Raw genomic sequence first — 24,302 nt, 5'->3', positions numbered from 1 at the left:
CATTAAACCATACCTATAATTTATCAACATGGATTCGCTTGTACTCAGTGAAAGCGAATAATTTCGGTAAATTTAGGTTAAAATATTGTGACCGCAGTAGATTTATGGCAATATAAAGTTGGCGGGCTTAACCGAGCACGTAATGACGTGCTTTGTTGGTGTCGGGACTTATCTCTATGCCCGTCTAATTTTTCATAGGAAACTATTGTTAGGTTAGTCTTGGCCATTATCTAAACGACGCGATTTGGTTGAACTGGCTAGACCAGGGATTTCCTAATTTTTCGACCTCATTTTTTTGGGAGCGCAATTGTATGGGATTTATTCCTATTGAAATTGAACGGTCGGAGACTAATTGTTATACGTCATGCATATTTATTGTATTTATTTAGGCTTATTTCTTGTATTTATTTAGACTTATTTCTTGTATTTAGTTAATTATCTAACTAGCAATTTTCCCGATTCGCCCCATAGCCATCCCTACTGACCTACTACAAGGTGAGGTGTAATTTCCTACTTATCGTTAAAATTGTGAAATAGAATGACTGATATTCATTAAGAAACTAAAATTCTTACGGCGGGATGTTTTTTTATATATAAAAATCAACGTGCCACATGCAAAAATATTCTACCTCCATTTTACGGTAGCGAAACTAATCGGTTCTGCAAAATCAGTAAAACAAAAAGTTAAATTGATTACAAATTGGAATACGTTCTGCTTTATAAGCTACTTCTTTTCAAGTCTACAATGAAAGGAATATCAAAGGTATACTTCAACGACGCTTTACATACTTTAGCTTGCTAAAGTAGGTTATTTGCGACGCGTGCGTGTTGATTATAAGTTAGAATACTATGAATTAAAGTTATGCGTCTGGCGCCAAGCTGATTTAATTAGTTTTTTTTTACTTTTACCGCTATATGAATCTATTTTATTAATATAATACATACATCCATTTACAGTTAAAAGACGGCTAAAGAATGGAATGCGCTCCCGCCGTACTCCCTAATAAATATGACCTCGGTCTCTTTAAAGCAAGAGTGAATAGGCTACTACTGAACCGGTGAGCTCCATCATAGGCCCTGTCTTCACTTTCCATCAGGTGTGACTAGAGCCAATCGCCGATCAGTTAAAAAAAAAAAACATTTTTGCGTTAGGATATTTTTATTTTTGACAGGTAAATAATTATTATATCAGAACCGAAACAGCTCGTATTAATATAAAATTACTAAATCTGAATAAAATGCAGTGTAACTACAACTTTAAGGTGGACATAAGGCTCCCCAGCTGGTCGGTTCTCCATACAAACGTAAAAACGTAGTTACGCTCTCATTTTAAAACTAGCTAGATTGCTCTGAAACTATGTATGTACTTACAATACGATAACGTATAGCTATGCCTGTAATTAGTTTATGTAGCTTCACATACCATTGTTAGAAAAAACAGCGAAAATAAGTTTTAAGTCATACAAAACTTGTATTTGCTCTATTTCGTTTGTTTTGTAAACTGGAGCTATACACTAATTACAGGACTAGATATACCTCATGTCATTATACGTGCAAAGTTTCATTACAATCCAACACGTAATTTTAAAATGAGAAACTCCGTTTGTTTGGAAAGGTCAATTCGGGTCAGCTTGCCGGGGAACCGTTTAACCATTTCAACTCGGAGTTAAAGTCAGGGATCGGAACCGGTTTTTTGCAAAAACATCGAAATAACCATATATTTCGGTTTATTTTATACTCTAAATGTAGGACTCAGTTGTGTTTTCAGATAACGACTTCGTATTATTAGATTGCCTAATTAGAAATGAAGTAATTAACAAAGAACGAAAAAATACCGTTTTCGTTCCCATACAAAAAATACCGGTTTCCGATCCCTGGTTAAAGTACAGTAGTATAATCCTGTAATAACAGTTAACTCCGAGTTATTTGGCTAATCCTGGAACGCGCATGTGGCCCTAAATAAAATGCCCCAAGTATCTCCTATATTACGAATATGGCGGTAAATAAGCCATATAAGAGTCTAGTAGCAGCTATTTTTAACCGCTAGTTTGCCGTTAAGGAGTTAAGACCGCATTCATCCCACGACAATCGAGATAACAATCAGCTGGCATTTATTTACAACGCTTTGGGAGCGTATCGGCGCAGGTGACCAGCATAAGGCTATGCTGAGACCAAAGATATATATAACTCCGTATAATATAAATAAAGTCTTAGAAAAAATTGTGCCTCGAAAAATAAAGAAAAAATTATGCTCGATTAGATGGCGATTGGCATAATATCTTTGGCCTATACAGTTTGATATTTCTCAATCTAACTCTTCCTTCAGTGGTTCAGTCCGTCATTGAAGAGCTCAAATTATACTAGATGTACAAATTATACCTCAAAGTCCATACAATGTTTTGAATATAATCTAAACAGCCTCGCCGAGTATGGGCGTTGAAAACATTGCCTATTATGAAACTGCTCTATTTTTGTAAACAAACCTAATCTTTTATACGTAACAATTCGGTGTCATCAGGTTACTTTTGACAATGGGTGTTTTTCAGGGCGTTGAAACAGATCTCGTTACTGTTTCTCAAGGACGCAACCATTTTCAAATTTTTGTTTTGGCGGTTCGAAATATTATTTCTTCACTATTTTAAGTATAAACACAAGTATTATTAATTATACACAAGATTACGAACTCGTAATCACAAACGCTAAATCCTAGGTCTCTAGTGTCTCAACTCCTCAAGATATGATCACACCTAATACTCTAAGTACTCAATGACTCAACTTTATATAATATACCACCAAGGTCCCAGTCCGGTTATGCCCACGGATTACGGATTCAATGCATATAGACGTAAATGCAAATTTTAAGCCACACACGGGCCAATACGAATTAGTTTTATTCGATATTCTTTTTTTTTAATATGGCCTCCATCAAATTTATGATTATGGAGTGTGGAATTAAGAGGAGTAACATCTCTTATGGTAGAACTGTTGCAAAAGTGTCCAGCTGTCAGCTATAAAAATAGTTCCAAATCTCTCCAGAGTAGCGCTAGAGTAGCTAAGAACCTAGGCGCTATTGACGGAGTGAAGTGCGCTGTCTATGATTTTGATTTTTTTGTTCAAGTATTCTAGGTATTGTAGCGCCACCTATTTATGGTTTTTTGATGACACTTTTTGATACATGGAGATTAATTTCCTTATCTCCACCTTCCGTATTTATGATGATTTTGCCAATGTCAAGTGTGCTCGTAGAGCATGACGTTTTTCGGTAGTTGTTTGTGGTTTAGAGCTGGACTGTACTAAAAGCCACGATGGATTGCCGGGTGTTGATTGAAATATGGTTAAACGCGTTTCAATATTAGTTTTTTATTAGCTGCACAGTATCACAATAATATTCAAAAATAATATTCTCAAGACGTCTTTGCCATCTTGAATCTCATCCGTTTGCGATATGATACTAATCTGTCACTGCCAAGTGATTTTTCTTCAACCAAAAACGTCACTTTTGACACAGACATCATATGGGTCATATGTGTTAATTGTGTTTTACAATTCTTCAACTTAATCATATCGTAAAAAGCTCGAATAACTAAAACTCGAATTGGCCCGAATGTTGTACATGCGATAATAGACATAACAGCGCAGGACATAGGGGACACATGTTTTAATCATGTATTCGTGCTCGCTTCTTGGTCTATAAATAGGGATACCAGGTGTAGGGATTTTTCTTGACTTTGAGATATATTTCTCTTTTTTTTCAAATTTTTCAGTTTGATTGTATACGTCAAGAGATGGTCCCTATTAGGGTTCATTTTTATATGGAGCAGCTCTCACGTAAAATGTTTGTAGACATTTTTGAGAAGTTGTAAAGAAAGTACGGTAAAACGTATTAAATTATTAAGAAACCAAACGAGACTTGAAGGAACTATCAAAGGGGTAATCATTCGACACGAGATGTATCATTATACCTTTACCCTCTTATTCATAAACGTCTATTAAAGTTACGATGCCAATGCTTTCCATCATACCAATACGTCGGAAAGGGACAAACGATTACTAGCGGCATCGTAACTTTAGAAGACGTTTATGAATAAGGGGGTTAGTTTTTAATTACTCTTTTAGATATAGGTTAACTGGAAGAGATCCCTCTCATCTTTCTATCTGATGTAATCAGTATTTATTTTTCTCGTACAATAAAGTGTTTATACTTCTTACTTACTTACCTATTAGTCTTAAGGCAGTTACAGACTAGCGTTTATACGTGCCTAGAAGCTCGTTTTTGGAAGCGCGTGTGTAAGCGCGTAACGCCGAAACGACCGTAGACGTAAATGCGTCAAACTATTATAATATATAAAGATTTCTTTAGCCGTTATGCGAGTGGTAAACGTCAAGCCATTCACTCAACCAGGATTCGAACTCAGATCTCGGGATTAAAGATTCTTGAAATAGGTAGCTAGACAGCTGCTGCTGTAAGTGTCGTCTTGGTATGTTACTATAATTGATTGTCAATAAATCAGTAAATAAAATATTGACAGGATTTCATTATAGGTTCTATGTAATATCAAGGGTACAGGATATTTTTTTGGATTGGTACGAGTATTTAAGTTGGTGTAAGATATTTCTAAACAGAGTTAAAAATACAGAATAAAAAAATAAAAAAGAACAGGAGTTTTCAATTCTTCACATGGCAACTCTAAGCTCGAATGTAACACGCGATAATAGACTTAACGACTCAGGACACAAGGATCACATATTTAAATGTGTGTCCGACATTCAATTTGGCATGCAGATATGCGCGGCGTTTTACATTTGTAACTAGAACTTGTTGAGGCGACTGTTCATTCGTTAACGTACCTAGCTCTAAAACTTGTGAAGATGTAGAATCTTGAATTTTAGCTGCCGGAAGGCATACCAAGATTTAATCAATTTGATGGTGGCCTGTAGCCAATCATATTAGATTTTTTTGAAGAATCAATTCCCAGCAAGCTGGAAATAGTTTTATTTCTTAAATGCGTGCTATCCAAGTTTGCGCAATTTCATAATATATGAATATTTTTTTTTCTCTTTATCAGCTTTTCGCTTTTAGATCGAAAACAGTACGTCAGATGGAAAACTTGTTCTAATCATGATAAAAATTGATATTTGAAGATCCGAAAGGTACCTTAATATGAATTCGTACCTAGTCAAAGTTGAAAAAATGGGCGCCACATTGAATTTCTTTATGAAAACGCCTTTTCACCAGTCTGATCCACCAAACGTTGGTGGTAGTAGATGTGACGAGAAATCTACTAACATCGAGTCCAGTGGTTTTACAATCCAAGGAAAAATGTATCTCCTAAGGCTCCCAAAATGTATGGACACCTTCGGAGATGCGCAATTCGGACTACACGCATTTAGGAACAAATGAAGGTAAGGTATTAAAACGATTTCTAGCTTGCTGGGAATTAACTCCTCAATACGCTTTTTGTAGATCTAATTTGATTAGCCCATTAATTTACTCGTAGTATTGGATCTTATCTCGATCTTCACCTTTTTATAGCGTGTATTTTTATTAAACCACAAATTGAATAAAAAAAAATTATCGGTTGAAAAATGACTGAGTTTTGAATTTTTGGTGTAGCTTACAAACATTAAAAAAATACAACCCAATTGAAAACCTCGTTTTTTTTGGAATTTTGTCGTATCATTTTTTTTATCGTTATGCTACCCGTAATTTGCGGTTTTTGCACGCTTTAAAGAGGATTTAAGATATATCTGTAGATAAAGATTCACTAGACTGTAATCAAAATAAAAATCATTCATAGTCACATAGTTAAGACGAAAAATTGACAGCATTTTCAAATAAACGTATAAATAATAAACAAAAGTATCTTCTGTCATTTTAGCACTCGACTGTTCCAAGATTAGATATTCTTGAAGGTCTCCTCAATTTGAAGCGAGCTTACGTGATCTTCGGCTCTGGAATAACAAATACGGACCGAGTTAGAGCTAGCTCCTGTGCTACCTTCAGTTAAAATACTTCTATGGCCATAGATAAATAAGTAAGAAAAATAAGGCAATAAAGATCCATAGATACTAACCATACAAACTAACATAAGTATAATATACTTATGTTAGTTTACATATTATGTAAGTATACATTTCATAAACTTAAAATTAAATTTTGGTACGTGAGAAGAAATCTCTGCCACAGCATAAATAGCACTACGTACAGAAGGTTCAATCTCTAACAAACGCGGCAACTACTACCGCTAGACACCAAAATTGGTGCAGGCCGCATGTAAGTACTTATAGTTATAGAGTCTACGCGACGAATTCGCGAAGTCACGCCTGTCCGTGCTGAGACTGCTGAGAACGATTGAAAACAGAAGGGGCACCGGATACGGCACGATTACTTATATAAAGTACATAATTGAAGGGAAAATAGAAAAAAAGAGAGGCAGGGGTTTTCCCTGCTTGGGGTTGAGACGTGCGTTGATCTAAGCTAAAGAGAAAATCAACGTAGTGACGTATCAGGACCTCAAAACAGTGGCAAAGAGAAGAGCGGAATGACGGTTACTCCACCAACAAGAGCCAAGCTCTTAAAGAATTATGTTGATGAAAATTAAACACTATTTAATTTATGGAGTATTATATACGAATCGTTTGGCCCTGTGTCGGATTCTGCAGTTTGCCCCGGAACCTCTCGAAATACCTTCGGCCAGAAGTCGACGCACTTGATGATCCTCTGCCTTGAGAGTGCTCACTCTGCTCACTCCGGAGATGCCTTGCTTAATAATAATAAGCTGTAACGAGGTATGGTAAAACGTATTATTAATAAGTTTTAAATTTGCTTAAAACTTAGTACTTTATAAGCTAAAATCTTATTATAATTAACTTTCCGCAAAGCTCGCTTAAAACTTATTATAAATAGGTTTTTATCTATAAAGCGAGCATTCTAAGCTTACTTATTTCTTAATGCCGATCTCTGCACCTATGTTGGCGTAATAAAGTGTGGGAGTGCCACAATAAACGTCATAAATATCTTTAGAATTTGGAAAGAGGACACAAGGTTAAACAGACCTAAATCTGCTACCTATTCAGCTAATTAGCTTGTGTTCAAAGGGGATTTAAATCTTCTCGGGTCAGAGGTACGGTTGGAGCCGGTGTAGCTTTATTTGACGTTCATAAGTGCATTGTAATATGCTTACTCGAATAATAAACTATCTTTATCTTAGTTAAACTAGTCTCAAAAACCTAAAGCTACCATTAACATACAGAAAAGCCTACATATATATAACATTAAAATGCTTTATAATACTTTCTAGGTAAATATTCAAGTACGTTGAGGTGTGATATGAATACCGGATTAAAATATGGTCCTCATTTACGAAACAAGAAACCTTGACAGTGTGTTATATAAGACGGTAACCTGCCTACACAAGCGTGTGATAATTCAGTAGGTAGTTGGTACCGTGATGTTCGCGTGTAGGACGCCTATTGTTCCGATTTCCTCCTCCGGGTTTCTGAATGATACGCTCGTGTACGCCGATTGTAATGTGAGGAGATATGTTAGATTGTCAGATCTCACAATTTGACGTAAAGCAAAGAATACACATGCCTGTAAAACTGATCAGTAGCTTAGCTTATCCGATAGTAGTATACTCATGTGATCAGCTGACGGTCTTACCACCGGGATACAACAGGCTGAAGGTTTTTTTTTATAATTTAAAATAGCATGCTTCTGTCCCGCGATTGTCTGTATATCTATATCTTCACCTAGGGTGGACTACATTTTTTATAATTACTTTTCATATAATATAGTTTGATATATTATTGTTTTGAATACGTAATAAATGGCATACTACTGTAATACCTAATTAACGGCTTACATAATGTTATTATTGATATAACGGTCATAAGGTATTGTTACACTTCGTCTAATATACATTACATACTCTAAAGCATATTATTTGTTCTAACAAGTGACATCATATAATTATTTGTGTGGCATAATTAGTTGCATGACATAAATGGATTAGGTTAGGTTAGAACTGCGACTCCGCACAAACGAATAACTACCTCGCAAAAGGAGTGTTAGGTTAGGTTAGAAATTCGACCCCCTGTATAATAAAATAACTAGCAAAATAGTGGTTTACGTAAGGTTTGAACTGCGGCCCACGCAGAATCGAAAACTGAAAAAATTGGTTAGGTTGGGTTAGGTGGGATGATAATCTGTACTTAATTATACAGCCTGCATACTGGTTATATTAATTAAGTAAAACTTTAATTTAGTATTAAATGAAATATATGAAAAGATGTTATACAATATATGTACTTATACTTGATAAAGTTACATAAAGTATTACGTTATACAAAAATATAATATAATAAAAGTCATTATTAAACATGTCTATATACTAATTAAACATTATATTACAATAGGCATTATATCAATGACAGTTTAGATGAAATCACAATATAACAAAAGAAACGTATATTAAAAATTACATAATAACATATAATAATACAGTTGTGTGCAATATAATAGCAGTACACTCTGCAACGAAGATCGTCTTATAGAAAAGTTTATTTTTTTCTGGATGACTTGGGTTTAGACGTAAAGCTTTGATTGGAAATAATAGGAAAGATTCTAAATTACAATTATAGTACACAATTGTATTTTTTTGTAGGGTTTTACGTTTTTGTAGGAATTTCCGCAACTTAGTAAAAACAGCCGATTTTCATGATAGTTTTTTTTACTTCCAATATCATTTAAGTAAAAGTTACAGTTAATTTTGAAACAATATCAAGTAATGCAGAATAATTATATAAAAAGATACAATATTATTGATCTAATGTTATAGTTTTCCCTTAATTTACATTTTCTTATATACTGCTATTATATTTCACACAACTGTATATCAAATGGCATTATAACAAATGTAAGATAGTTTTTTTTTTTTAAATATATTAAACATTACACACCCATTCACCTATCAGAGTATGGTCAGATATAACAAAAATACAGGTGTATATGGGGTTTTACCACCTTCTCACGCTGTTATACCTAATTGTTTTTTTTAGTACATACCTGAATAGTATTACCTACCTTTCTGCGGTAATCGGATATTATATACTAACCCAACAATTAGTTAATTAGTCAAAGGGTCTTTGCGTAACCAACAAACACTTCAATTACCCGACTCCCAATAAATTGATTACATCTGACGGCCGGCTATCAACATTGTTAGGTCAGTTCTATAACGATATATTAATTAAGAAGCTAGTGTAAGTTGTGCTTCGTGCCCTTAAATAGGAGAACTATTAAACTGCACTAGAGCCTACAAATACCTACAAATTATATCAAATAATCAAATTTATAAAATCGAATGCCGTAAAACTGACGCGTATACAGACGAAACGAAACTTGTCTTTTAATAAAAATATTAAAAACATACTCATAATAGCATTAATACCAGTACTGAGTAATTCAATCTTTATTTCACCATTGTATTTTTATATTTCTGTTTATTGCATATTTTTCTCATTTTTATGGATTTTTTTACCTGTGTTTGTTTAACCGGATTATCCCATCGGAAATTAGCGCTGGAATTCGCCAACATCATGCTGAGGTGAGACCACTTCGTGACACTTTCTCGTAAGGTCCGACCGAGATCTCGGTCTCGGTCTCGGTCTCGGCATTCTCGGCCAAAAATCGAGCCGAGATCTCGGTCTCGGCTCTCGGCCAAAATGGGCCGAGATTCTTGCCGAGACCGAGAATAGGCAATCATTGGTAAATTTGAATTTTCCGCGCACGAGCGCCCCGGCGGCGGTCTAAGCCACTCGTTGGTTGCATCGCCCGGTTGGTGTGACGTTTTTTGTGATTTCAATTGGTTTCGTAGCCACATTTTTAGCCAATTACTTATCAAATACTAAGTGTTGGGATCGGATAGGCGCGGTTGCAAGTAATGACTTGTTCATTTGGTTTTTTTCGTTTTGTGGTTGTTGTTATTGATGAATAAATGAGTATATATTGTTATCGGGATGTAACTTAGATTAACTTGTTGTGAGTGGAAGATGACACTGGATATTTTATATACTGTACTGGTATGTTAAATATATTTGTGTTAACGGGAAAAAGCAAAGCAGTAGGTAAGTACAAAACGACACCTGTGGTGGATATTTTTGGTTACAATATAGAACTCTTTATTTTGATTATTGTTATTTTATCTCCTTTTGTGCACATCTGTACCGAAAAAACCGGCCAGGTACGTGTTGGACCACGCATAATGGAAGGTTCCGTACCTTCATACAATACAAAAAAGCCGTACAAGCAAAAGAGCGTATGTTAGTGGCACTTTCGTCGCTTTAATAAGAAGATCAGTTTTTTTTTATAACTCTTAAATGGCTTAACCGACCATATTCAATATAATTTTCCTGAAAAATGATTTGCTTATTAAGCTTTATTATTTAGATTTTTTTTTAAATGGTTTTGCTCTCCCGGTTCAAAAGTTAGAGAGGATCACACCTTTTTTTTTTGAAGCGATTATTGTCAAAAGTATTTACTTAGTCAAAAAAACATTTTTAGCAACCTTTCTGTATTTATAAAGACCTACCTAACGATGAGCCACATGATTATTTTTTAAAACTTTTTGTTACATTTATACGGAGTATATATTTTATTTATTTTTTTCGAAACGAAACGACTTACATAATACATCTACACCTACGTTCCAACTTTGGTTATAAAATATATTATACTGTATAGTTTTTGAGTAAAATGGCAGTGACATACGCACAGACCGACAGACATAAGGACATGACGAAACTAAAAGGGTTCCATTTTTGCCATTATGGCTACGGAACCCTAAAAATACTATTTAATAGCGCTATAAATTGATTATGATAACTTTTTTCTGATAAATCGTCGAATTTCGATTATAAAAACATTTTTAGTGCAAAATTCGTCTTTTTTTTCTATTTTATGAATTCTCGGTCTCGGTCTCGGTCTCGGCCGAGAATCCCATTGAATCTCGGTCTCGGTCTCGGTCTCGGCCGAGACAAAAAAAGCGTTTTCGGTCGGACCTTACTTTCTCGTTCCTATGTCTTTCTGTTGTGTATAAATACTTATTCTTATGAATAATGTTCTACAAATAAAAAAATAAATAATATAAGTAGGACGTTATTTACACAAATTGACCAAATCCCTCAGTAAGCTCAATAAGGCTCGTGCTGAGGGTACTTAGAAACATCCATGATTCAGGAACTAATATCCATGCTCATCATAAATGCCCTTACCAGGATTTGAACCCGGGACCTTCGCTTCATAGGCAGGGTCGTTACTCACAAGGCCAGACAGATCGTCAAACTCAAATAATCGTTTTTTTTAATCGAATGCCGAAAAATATTTTGAGATACGCGTGTATTTAGACCACTTTAATTAAATGTCTTTTCACACGAATATTAATAACATAGCATTACCACATATAGGCGCGAGTCTTGAGATATCTCTCTCAAGTCATTGAATCTTTTATTAGCCCATTGAAAATCCAATTTCATTCCATTAATGTCATCAATTCAATTCGTGAATTGAATTTAGCTATCTTGAAATATGATCGAGATAATATCGTTTCCCAATGTTTGGGAGTGAAAGATGAAGAATTGTGAGTCTCTTGAGAACCTATATTAGGGTCTTATTAAAATATTTATATAAGTCTAACTTAATTTAATTAACAAACTTGTGTACTTAAATTTAAAATTAAATGTTTGGACAAGTTATAATCCTATTGGAATAGCTCAAAATTGCAATGAATTAAATTACAAAATAATGGTAAAATAAAAGATCACAATTTATCTCGCGTATATGTACATGTCTTGTGTGTATGTTTGTATATCATGTGTGTCGTGTATGTGTGTTGTTTATTGGTTGGTTGTTTATTTAGTCACCTGCAATAATTTACCTACATTAATTTAGGTTATACTGAATAACTTTTACTATGGGACTAGCCCCGAAATCGCCAAAAAAAGTTATTCTCCCATAGAAAATGTCAAGGTCGGAGAGCCAAAATGTCTAAAACAGGCAATTTTTTTCACTCTGTACATGATCACGCGCCATATTGCGGAATTTCATTGGAACTAAATCTTTCATACCATACTGAACTGTCACCATAATACATACATGAGAAAAAAACCTCCATCTTGACAATTATCCTATATTTATGCTGTAGGTTTACTGCAAAGGTTTGCCACCTTAACTGCCTTCTTTGATGTTGGACAGTGACTGGCAATAGATCTAATTTGAATTTGGAACTGGCGGTCGCTGTCAGACGAAAAATAATGTGCAGGCGGGCATTCCAGGAGAAGCAGCCATTAAGGCTAGCCAAGTTGTATGCTACGTAGCTATGTTGGAAAAAATATATTGAAGAGTGTTTAATTTGTATTTATTTTAATCTACGACATCCTCCCTGTCAGGCCGACTCTTTTACAGTACCATCCTGTCATTAGCATATATCTAAGGACGGGCCTTACGGGCAATACGAATGGGGCCAGTACAGCGGTGTCACGCACACGAATTCGAGCCAATCTTGCAGTCCAACTCACAACGTGATTAGTTGATGACTTCGCATGATTCAATTTGGTCTCATCTCAAGTGTATGAGCAGCAAACCGAAATATAAAACATTTTTCAATTTAGTTTTTTTTAATACTACGCCGGTGGCGAACAAGAATACGGCCCGCCTGATGGTAAGCAGTCTCCGTAGCCTATACGCACGTTACCGACTCTAACCCCCCCCCCCCTTGTTGATCTCTGGCATCCTTACTCACCGGCAGGAACACAACACTATGAGTAGGGTCTAGTGTTATTTGGCTGCGGTTTTCTGTAAGGTGGAGGTACTTCCCCATATGGGCTCTGCTCTCAGATCTGGAATGACATCCACTGTGCTGTGCCCTACCACACAAAGCGAGATGACATTCACATTGCCCATACCTCTCTTTTGGACGTAGTTTAAGGACGAATTGGAATTTCGTACCAACTAAGGCCACTCAGCAAGCTTCGTTGCGTAAACACGATATTCAACTGAAAAGCTCTTCGTTATATCACTATTGTATAAAATACTATTGATGCAGATTGCATATTTCAGTCTAGATACATCTCATATCGCAAACGATTGCGCCGTCGACTCGATTGATTTATGGAAACAATTTGAACGTTCTCTGTTATTTTCACGAGTGCAGTATTTGTGTTGATCTTAAGTTCGGAATTTCCAATTCTATGAGTTACCGGTTTTCATAATATTGTTGTCTTATTAGTTGGTTAGTTAATTAAGTTCTTGCATTTCCTATAATAACTAGGGTCTTTCAATTTTCTTTTTAATAATAAACAAGAAAATTTCCTACATATGAACCCCATGATTTTCTAGGTCGTGCCCGTATACTCTTCTTGTCAAAAGTATTACAAATAACTTTGTTAAAGTTTTATCGAGAATTCGGTTCAAAGCCCCAAAATTTGCGGAATCCTGTCAGAAACTGATCGATGGGCGATCAACCTTAATTTGCCTGTTTGGAAAGTTTTTAAGGCTGTTAAGAGGTAACGTTCAGGCTGCCTGGACGAAAATGCTAAATAAACGTATTTAATCGTAAACGGTTTGTCGGGAGCAAAAAAGTGCCATGTGATCAATTTAATATCGAATCATTATAGATATCTATAAGAAATTTATAAATCATTATAACAAATGTGAGATGAGTCAGATATATTCAATAATAATCACTTAAGTTCAATGTGGAGAAGAAAGGCAGTAGTAGTACTACTACTACGATACAAGTGTGAAAAATAGGAAATTCGAAACGAGAGGCGATAAATTAAAACACGACCGAATGGAGTGTTTTAAATCGATACAAGTTACGAATTATTTTCCTTCCGTTGTCCGTTTCTGAATAAACTAAAAAGAAAAAAACGAATTACCTTTTCGCACGTGTATTGTACGTTTTACAGTACCCATGGCCCTTTAAATTTTCGACATAGTCACGTAATGTGCTATGTGTAATGTGGTGTGTTTATCGCACTAGAGCGGTAAAGTAGCACCATATGTACCGACTAACTGCGAAAAATAGGTCGTGTTTTAATTTATCACCACTCGTTACCTATTCGCACATGTATCGTACAACATTTTACAGTACATATGAACCTTTAAATTTTCGACATAGTTACATAAGTAAGTAAGTAAGTAAGTAAATATTCTTTATTGCACCAACAATTATACATTTTACATACATGTAAAACTACAAATGAATTTTAAAGGAAAATAGAACCAGGTAACAACAGGCGGTCTTATCGCTAAAAAGCGATCTCTTCCAGACAAGTTGTGCTAGTGCGGAAAAGTAGCACCATATTTACTGTAAAATGTATTACAGGGTAGACCGTCATAGGCAAGGAACTCTCATATTTGTACTTATACGTACGTCTCTCAGACAAAGTCAGAACGAAGGCCTTCTGTAAGTGGAGTATATGGGTCGAAATTCTTTTCGTTGTCTTGTTTGAACACTCTGTCACGCTTGTATTTCCGTATTTTATCAAATAAATAAAAAAGACGAGTGCTATTGCATGACTTAGCTGTCGCTTACATTTACCATGAGAATAATTAAAAACAAAATTTCATCTCGTACAAAAAGCTCCACTCCGTCACGTTTTGGGGGGGGGGAGGTAATTTTGACCGTTTAACTCAAGCGTTTGTACACGAGGGTCAAAGTATATTCGTGTTTTTGTTGTGGTGGACACGGATCTACGAGCTCCAGGTTAAAGACTGGCGAGAAACTGCACAGGACCGGGATCAGTGACGAGCAGTAGTGTTGGAGGCCAAGACACACTTTGGGTCGCTGCGCCAGAGGAGTAAGTAAGTAAGTTTTTGTTGTATGACATAGAATAGCACAAGCGTGACAGAGTGGTCAGAAACAAGAAAACGAAAATAATTTTGACCCTAAAAGCGACGAAAGAGCTTGTAGACGGTCTTCTCTTATAGAAGTTTATCTTTTTATCTAAACAGATTATTATGGTAATATTATGGTCGCATTTTTATCACTTGTCATGTCATGCGTCACTTTCGCACTTACATACTTGTTAGAACGTGACTGGCATCATCATGCCTTAATAAAAAACCGACCATCTTAGCCCTACAGATCAGATGAGTCGGATACCTATATACTAAGAATAGCAATTAACCTGTTTTTAATTACTTACAACAACTATATAAGTACAGTGTGTAAATTCAATACGGACATACATTTAAACGGCAGTTAGCATAGGACATAAGAAGTATATTGTGATAACTTTTGCAAAGGAATACAATGAAAATGATAACCATATAAAATCCGAATCAATTTATATGCCCGCAATGTAAAGCAACACACTAGTTACGAGATACGAGAGTCTCGTAATTCGTAATGATACCTCGTCTTGTTTGTTGTACATTGCTGCTCGGTAAATGTTAATCGGCTCGGTAAAAAAACTTCTTAATAATGATAACACGGGTAAATTCTGTCTGTTTTGATTTATTGTCCGTGGATTTACACACTGTATATTCCCTCTCCACGTACGTACTTAATAATACTTAGTACTGCTTACCTATAAGGAAATGTGACGTCAGATGACAAAGGCTTTGTTAGCAAAGGCTGCGCTATTAATCTTAGTTACCCACCGTTGACATAGTGAACTGGCCATTTGGGTAATAGAGAACCTTATATCAACGACATACGGTGTACTACAGGTCAGTTGTGTTGCTGTTAGTACATTACATCATTTAATTTGCAGGGATAATGAATAATCCGTCAGTTTAGATTAAGAATAAGAACTTTGAAAATGGCTGAATAATCTCTGTTCATCCCTACTAATACTCAAGGCACGGAAACCGATCAAACCGGTTTCCAACCGTTATCATGTACTTGGCGCAAAACCTTTTTCGGTTTCGTTCGTAAACCGTCATTTTTAAACCGGTTGTTAGAACATTTCCATAAAGCTCTTGTCATACTTGTGTTGTTGTATTTGTTTGGTTAACCAATTAATGTTATAACTACCCGAAAATGTACAAATTATTAGTTTACTTTTATTTAAATACCTAAAGATACAGAGTACAGCTAAGCCCACAAATTTCTCTGCGCGGAATTAGTAATTAGTAGCTTATTTTTTATCCGAACCGGTTTTTATTGATTCCCCATACTAACAGACAACTATAACGCCTATATAAAGTGTAATGGCAATCGTTATATTTGAGCTTGAATGAATGAATGAAAATGAATGGTCGAAATTGGCCGGAAGAATCATTCATTCAATGGTAATCTTTCAATTTGAGCATGTGTTTACATCAATTATCAGGCAATGCATCAATTATGTCACTGCAACCCCGCTTTTCACACCCTCTTAAGGGATGATTTCCGGGATAAAAATTATCATATATCCCAAAGGCCCCGGGACTCAAATTATCTCTATACCAAATTTCAACTAAATCGGTTCAGCTGTTTAAGCGTAAAGAAGTAACAAGGGTCCCCAGCCAGCTCGGTTCTCCATACAAACGTAGTTACGTTACGCTCTCATTTTAACACGACTAGCTAGTTTTCTCTGAAATTTTGTACTTACAATAGGATAAGGTATATAGGGGCTGTAATTAGGTTATGTAGCCTCAGATACATAGTTAAAAATACAGCGAATTTAAGATTTTCATACAAAACTTGTTTTTGCTCTATTTTGTTTGTTTCATAAGGTGCAGCGATATAAACTCATTTCAGCCCTAGATATACCTCATGGCAAAGTTGCATTACAATCCGATACGTAGTTTTAAAATGAGAACGAAATTCCGATTGTACGGGAAGGTCAAATACGGCCGAGCTTCCTGCGGACTCTTGGGATTCCGTCGCTGGAATAGAGCATGTTGACCAGACTGTAGGATTCACACGACATTATACATAGGTATATACATAATACATACTAGTAATCTGTTTAGGACCTCGGGTCTGGGCGGGACGTGTTTCGCCTATGGCTATTCCGCTTTGTTTAACGACATACGGTTATCGCCGGGGAATGTGAACGTGGTTTTCACCAACTTGGCAATCGCTTTAAAGCTGTTAATATTATGTCTCGAATAGTAGTAGAATATCAATCGATGGTCAAGGATTCAAACTTGCTTAGGTACCTAAATTCAAACTTACCTAAGCAAGCTATTTAAGGGATGACATCTAACTAATATCTAACTGATGTCATTAAAATGTCGTGCCTTTCGCTCGTATTTGTCAGTATATGTATTAGCGCGGGCGGGACGCACGATTGTCAGTGTACGTTCGAATTTTTATATATACATACAATCATGATATTATAGGGAGCTTTTCAGTCGACTACCGTGTTTAGACAATGAAGTTTGCTTAGTTGCCTAAGTAAGGTAAGAGATTGGAAACCTTTATTATATCACTATTGTATACAATACTTTTTCTACGTGCCAAATAAAATAATACTTTTTTTACTATACAAACTAAATAATTAATGAAAATTCGCAAGTATCTCAGTAGACAAAATGTAGTAAAAAATATATAAACTCCGCGACTCAATATCTTATAGTTGAGTTGGGAGTCCATACAATAGAAGTACGAAATTATAGTTTGCTACACGAAATCTTAATTCAAGAATTTCAGTCGACGAGCAGAAATAAACACTTACGTGGAACCTTCAAATCAATGTCGTCTGAGGTGGTACGGACATGGTCATGCGCAGAGATAACCAGTATATGGTTAAGAAAGCACTATACCTGCCGGAAAAAGAAAGAGCCCGGCCCCCAACGACGTGGTGGACCAGTATGACAGTCTGTTAAAGAAGGAGAAGCTTCCTGATCCGACAAACCTAGACAGAATGTCATGGCGCAGACAAATTAGGAGCCGACCCTACCTATAGAGAAGAGCGAAGAAGAAGAGACAGTCGACGAGTAGAAAAAAATCCTTTGGGACCGTTGGTTTGTAAAGATGTTAGTGAACTCAACTGTATCATAACACTTTCAGTAGTGAGGTGACATAACCGAGTAACCGTCCAAACAAACATTATTCAAGCCCGCGATAGGTACGTCAAATATTAGATTTGCCACGGGATGTGTTGTTAGGTTAGGGATATGGCTTGGTAAACAATAGTCGAGGATATCTTTGTTTTGTATTATTGCACGCAGGATGTCCGCTGGGGCAAAGAGGTTCTCTCGGTGACAATACTGGGACAAAATTCTTTTTTTTTTTTTTTCCAAAAAATGTAACGGAGTGGAGCTATTTGTATGAGATGAAATTTAGTTATTATCTTTTCTCGTTTGAAATATAATCTACAGCTAGACATACATGTAATAGCACTAGACTTATTTTATATATTTAATTCAATTTCAATTTCATTTATTTATCAAGTAACATGACTCATACAATTGGTTAGTATACAATACGATATTAATTCTTATATCTAATGTTAGTATATAATTAATAAATTAAACATAATAAGGGCTGCAAGACACATGCATCTCACAGCAACGCCTCAAGTATGGACAGTCGAACCTGTCCGCAATTGAGCGCAGGATGGGGTTGGGGCTGTCCCGCACCCGGCGCACCAGGGATGAGCATCGCTTGCGTATGGTCGCATGAAAGCAATCCATACGCGCCTCCGCAAACATCCCAGATGCGCTACAGAAGCGGGGCAGCCCCACCAACACCCGAAACGCATTATTATATTGTATTCGGAGGGCTCCATAGGCTCTCTGCGTATAATACCTCCATAAGCTGCATGAGTATAAAGATGTACAAAAGGCTCTAAACAATGTGACTTTTACTTCTTTTGTACATCTAGCGAACTTACGGGCGATCATGTTAGCCCTCACAGATAGGGCCCTCCGTTCCCGCTCTATATCCATATTATCCTTCATATCAGATGTCACAATATGGCCTAAGTATTTAAAACTATTCACCCTCTCCAGTGAGTTAATAGAAGACACAAATACAAACGTGACAGAGTGGTCAGAAACAAGACAACGAAAATAATTTTGACCCTACTATCTGTGTCTGGTATTACTGGTAAATAAATTATTTGGGTTCATTACTTTATAAGTTAGGATTCGACTACTATAGATAACATGACATGTGGCGTACAAGAAGAGATGCCTATGCTCAGCTAGGAATTGCTCTTAACGATTGGCACGTTGGTTACGCGGGAAGCTGGCCCGAGACAGTCACCAAGTACTATGCCCGTAGTGGAGTAGAGAAAGGTTGTAATTTTGAACGGACTAGCCATTTGGCCACGCCACAATGGCCTTTCACTGGTAATTCGCCCTCGTCAGAAACCTTCGAAAACCTTCACTAATTAACGTGGGAGAATCGATTACGAGGTAAGTAATTAAATTAACAGGTTGGCCGGTGAAAAATTCGTAACTGACCGGGCGTTAGCGAGGGCACAGAATAGTACTCCCGTACAGAAATGACACTTCCTACAAAACCGAAATTTGACAGCGATTCAGGGACAAATCATGTTGTCTCTCTCTAATGTTTGGAACTATCCCTTTCGGCTATTTAGGGTTGTCAAAATTCAAGTCATTATCTTGTCTGTGGTTGTGCACGCAAAGGGACGTCAAGTTGTGCCAACCCTAATAATTGCTCGGAGCAATGCTGAACCGAACTCTTCTTCCTCGCGTTGTCCCGGCATTTTGCCATGGGTCATGGGAGCCCGAGGTCCGTTTGACAACTAATCATAAGATTTGACGTAGGCACTAGTTTTTACGAAAGCGACTGCCATTTGACCTTCCAACCCAGAGGGTAAACTAGGCCTTGTTGGCATTAATCCGGTTTCCTCACGATGTTTTCCTTCACCGAAAAGCGACTGGTAAATATCAAATGATATTTCGTACATAAGTTCCAAAAAACTCATTGGTACGAGCCGGGGTTTGAACCCGCGACCTCCGGATTGCAAGTCGCACGCTCTTATCGCTAGGCTACCAGCGCTTTAACATCTCTTGGTCAAGTCAGAATAATTTGGCCTGCTGTAAAGACTTCCAGAGTAAGCAAGGAGCTCAATTGATAGTGTGTTATCACTCGGGTAATTCCAAACAATTACTGATAACTAATAAGTCCAATAACATACAACACACCAACCTAATCAGCGTTTAAACGGACGCGGTAGTAAAACAAAGCATTTAAATAAAATAAAAAACAAGATAACACTATTATATAATATTATTTAAACAATGTAAACATAATGATGTTTAATGTTCTACCCACGTTATCATTTTAAACTCCGAACTCTGATAAGTGATAAGTAACGACATTTAAATCATTGCACAATAAACCACATGTTTTCAATGAATGAGTCATACAAATACTCATGCTGCGTGTGTGTGTGTGTTCACTAACTTGGTATGTGGTTGAAATGGCAAGTGAATCGTAAATAATTGCAAATTGCAAAATACTTCACTAGGTCAAGTAGTACTTGTAAATTAAGACATTCATTACAATATTTACATGTATAAATTGACAGTTTTATTTAGTATTCAGCTTTAGTACTAACGTTTATTAAAAAAAACACGTTCTTATAGGTATATTGAAGGTTTGAATATTGTTCCTGAACCAAATTGCATAAGACTTAAATTACATTCTTTTTCATGAAAGCAGTATTTTATATTAGAATTCCAAAGAACAGAATCGATCACTGACAACATTTAGCGAACCTATTTAAAAGTAAAATAGAAAATAAATGAATTCCGAACCTATTTGCACTTAGCACAAAACACGACAAAAACACTTGTCAAACAAACGGCATGAGATTGCCAACGGTCCCACGGTGTCCGGCAAACCGGCTAGCATTCCTGTATCCGCTCTCGTTTAAAAAAAACTAGTAAACTTACCTTTAAAAACAATCCAATGTATTCACACACTAAACTGAACACATATCAAAACTTCACTAAGTAAAATCAAAGAAATGTAATCAGGATAACACTCGCGATTTTAAAAACACGCGAGAAGAGCGTTCGGAGAATCGACAGCACATCTACTCTCGTCCGAGCTCTGAGCGGCACTGACTGACTTCGGTGATTGGCGGATTGGCGCGCCTTCGAACGCCAGATATTCCATTCACTTACAGTACGCTAGCGAATACTCTGTTAACAACCACTGTCATGAAACCCCTGAGATCTATAGTATCAATGCGTAATTATAAAGCAGTTATACTGGTTTTTCTAAGCATACGATTATACGTATAAGCAATCGATACAAGATCTGAGCTTTGTATGAACGTGAGCGGTCCATTCTCGAATCCCAGAGCCACAACCTACGGTCATTCAGGTATGTGAACCTCTTCACACTCCATTACAAAATAAACCTTAAGTTTTATTAATAACGTCGTAATTCGCTTGGTAGTAGTTTGTGATAAGGCTGCGTCGATATCACTGCGTCTAGGAGAGAGGGAGAGCAGATTCAATATCGGCGGATGGAAAGGAGACGATTGTTTCGACATTTAGATGATTGAACTGTGAAATTTTTATATTCACTTTGCAAAAGCGCATCTTGACAATAGTGCATTGTTCCGTTATAGTGATGCGCCGTTCTCAGTAATATTCCTGAGTGTTCCTGACTTAAGGGAATGATGGGAACTTTGAATAGCTGAAATAATGTTATATCACGGAATTCCTCCGCTAGTAATTTTATGATGCTTTACGAGAACAAATGTACGACTTAAGGTAACGTTCGGGTGCACATCCAGAATACACAACATTACTGCGACAATATTGCAGAGCGACATTACTGCCAACTTCATTGCTTCCGCAATGGGGTTGGCCGGTAGAAGTTTTTTACAGATGGCACCAGCATAGCAGCATCAATACCTATACTTGTGTAAATTTTTTTTAGGATTCTATACCTCAAAGGAAAAAGCTTTATAAGATCACTTTGTTGTCCGTCCATGCTTCTATCTGTCTGTCAAGACATTTTATCTCGGAAAAACGTGGAGGTATCGAGTTGAAATTAAAGGTCAGGTCTATAGTCCATTAAAGCTGTGAAAAAAAAAACAAACTAAAAAAGTACTAAGTTAAAATAAACAAAAAATACGGCCTTTACGCCGCAAAATGCATGTTCTTTTGACACTCTCAAGGAAATCAAAATTTATGGAGTGCTTCCCGTTGACATAGAACTATGAAATTTGCCAATTTTTTCAATTTTATGGCCTGGATGCCAGCCCTTTAAGCCAAATCTCATAGAACAAAACTAGAGAAAAGGGGTTAGCTATGATGGCGCCATCTATGCAAACCTTTGACAGTTGCTAACCCCATTGTAAAAAATCCAGCAACATCCATATTGACATTTGCGTCAGTAATGCAGTCGGCTGTAAGGTCGCGCTGCAATTCTACTTCCAATCCAACTGCATTACAGCGGTAATGGTCAAATATATGTAGTATGCATTTCATTTCATTTACTTAACATTAAAAGTCATGTGCATTACAGATGTTAGTTGAATGTAGTCAGTACATGACACCAGGGTATGGCCCATAATGTTAGTGTGTTATTTCTCAATAAAATTACCTTTATGACGTTTTCTACGGCAATTTAGTCGGCTGCATTACTGCGGCATGTCGTGCTACGTTCCTGCAGCAGTTTTGCTCGTTGTCTCGTCAAAGTTGTATAAAAACTGACAGAACGGGATAGTCTTCTGTATCTTTCAGTAGGAGTAGCAGAGATAGCGCTATTATTGTTTTGTCCTTGTCACAGTCTCATTTTTCCTTTCTGCCTACCTCTAAAAACTCCCAAGTGACGTAGACGAACCAATAACCCGAGCAAATTACGTAGGTTGCTTTTGGTATGTTGTCACGCCTGTTAAAACGTGTTTTTAATTTTCTCGCATTTCACATGTTCTGTCCCTCACGGGCGCACGCGGTGTAGCCAATAGCGCATCTATACGATCCTACCATCTATGTTGTTAAATCTCAATTGGGCTCCCGGAATATTACCGTGTCCCGTCACTATCTATGTTGTCCCTGGGGAAGAAATGGGCTATTCATTATTTTAAAGCTCTGGAATCTTCTTTTAATGGGTCTGGGAAAGAATGACAATGCTATCATTAGTTCAATATGAATGACAGACCAAACAGTCATTATTTTCTCACTAACATTCGAAATTAAAAAAATTGATCGTGATTTGATATATGACATAATTCACTATATTAAAAAGTAATTACAACCGGTTCTACCGCGAACATGAATTTAGTATTTAGTATGGATTGTGCATGAGTGGTTGGGGATAGTCTTATGTCAAACAATAGAGACCCCCTGCACTACGTATTGCAGCTCGACATCATCAGCTACTCCTGCCGACTGCATTGCTGCCACAAATGTTGAAAATCCGGGCAGCTACATCGATTTTGTCATTTTGGTCATTTCGAGCCATTTTGTTGGCGGCGTATTTACTTTGAGATTGTAAATTCAATTTCAAAAATCCATATAAACCTTATTACCTCTAATCATAAAATCTAGTATTTAGTATGGTTTGGGCATGAGTGCAATGGAGGAACTGACAGAACGGGATAGTCTTAATGTATGTATCGCTATTATTGTTGGTCCTTGCCAGTCTATTTTTTTTATTCCCAACCATAAATTTTAGTATGGTTAATGGTGCGCAACAAATAACCCGACCAAATTACGTAGGTTGGTTTTGGCATGTTGTCTGAAATGTTAAAACGTGTTTTTAATTCTGTCACTCACGAGCACATCTATTGGCACCTCTACATGATGGCCCAGCGTAGGCCAGTCCTAGGGACGCATTTATGCGTTAGAGGGAGCAAGTGATATTGCTATCTCATTTCACCGCATAGCTGCGTCCCTTGGACTGGCCTACGCTGGGCCATCGTGTAGAGGAGCCCTATGACTAATTAATCATTTCAACTGACATTTGCTTCAAATATACACTATATACAGCGTGTATTTTCAGTTCAACCACAAATTGAAACGAGCCGTGAGTTTTACTGCTATGAAACGATTTTAAAATATATATATATTTTTTTTTTTAATTTTGCCTTAATTAACTGAGTGCGCTTACCTTTGATAAGAAATAAAGTCGGACAGCAGTGTATTGCGACATTGTCATCACTTGCGTGACAATTGTGCAGTACATCGTCAGTAAGTACTTATGTTTCGAATAAAAACAACATAGTGATACATTTTACAAGGAAATATGTATATGCGTGCTCAATGCATATACTATGTTTCTGTAAAACATAATGAAAATTAATTCATTTGGGCCGATACAAACTACAGTTAGTATATGTGGTCGTATTACATTCAAAATTAACCC

At 36.5% G+C, this 24,302-nt stretch overlaps 1 protein-coding gene across 2 annotated transcripts in view; it reads right to left on the bottom strand.

The window, feature by feature from the left end:
- Window positions 1–21,151, bottom strand: part of LOC133526099 (uncharacterized) — a 219,878-nt gene extending 198,727 nt beyond the window's left edge. Inside the window, exon 1 of one of the 2 annotated variants that reach the window (XM_061862559.1) lies at window positions 20,870–21,151. The gene's annotated coding sequence lies outside the window, so the exon portion shown is untranslated. The remainder of the gene's footprint in view (window positions 1–20,869) is intronic. The other variant, XM_061862557.1, reaches the window with a different exon arrangement.
- Window positions 21,152–24,302: the final 3,151 nt, after the last annotated feature.

This window comes from Cydia pomonella, chromosome 16, assembly GCF_033807575.1.
Source record: "Cydia pomonella isolate Wapato2018A chromosome 16, ilCydPomo1, whole genome shotgun sequence".
NCBI classification, from domain to species: domain Eukaryota; kingdom Metazoa; phylum Arthropoda; class Insecta; order Lepidoptera; family Tortricidae; genus Cydia; species Cydia pomonella.
This window is presented reverse-complemented; position numbering and strand designations above follow the sequence as displayed.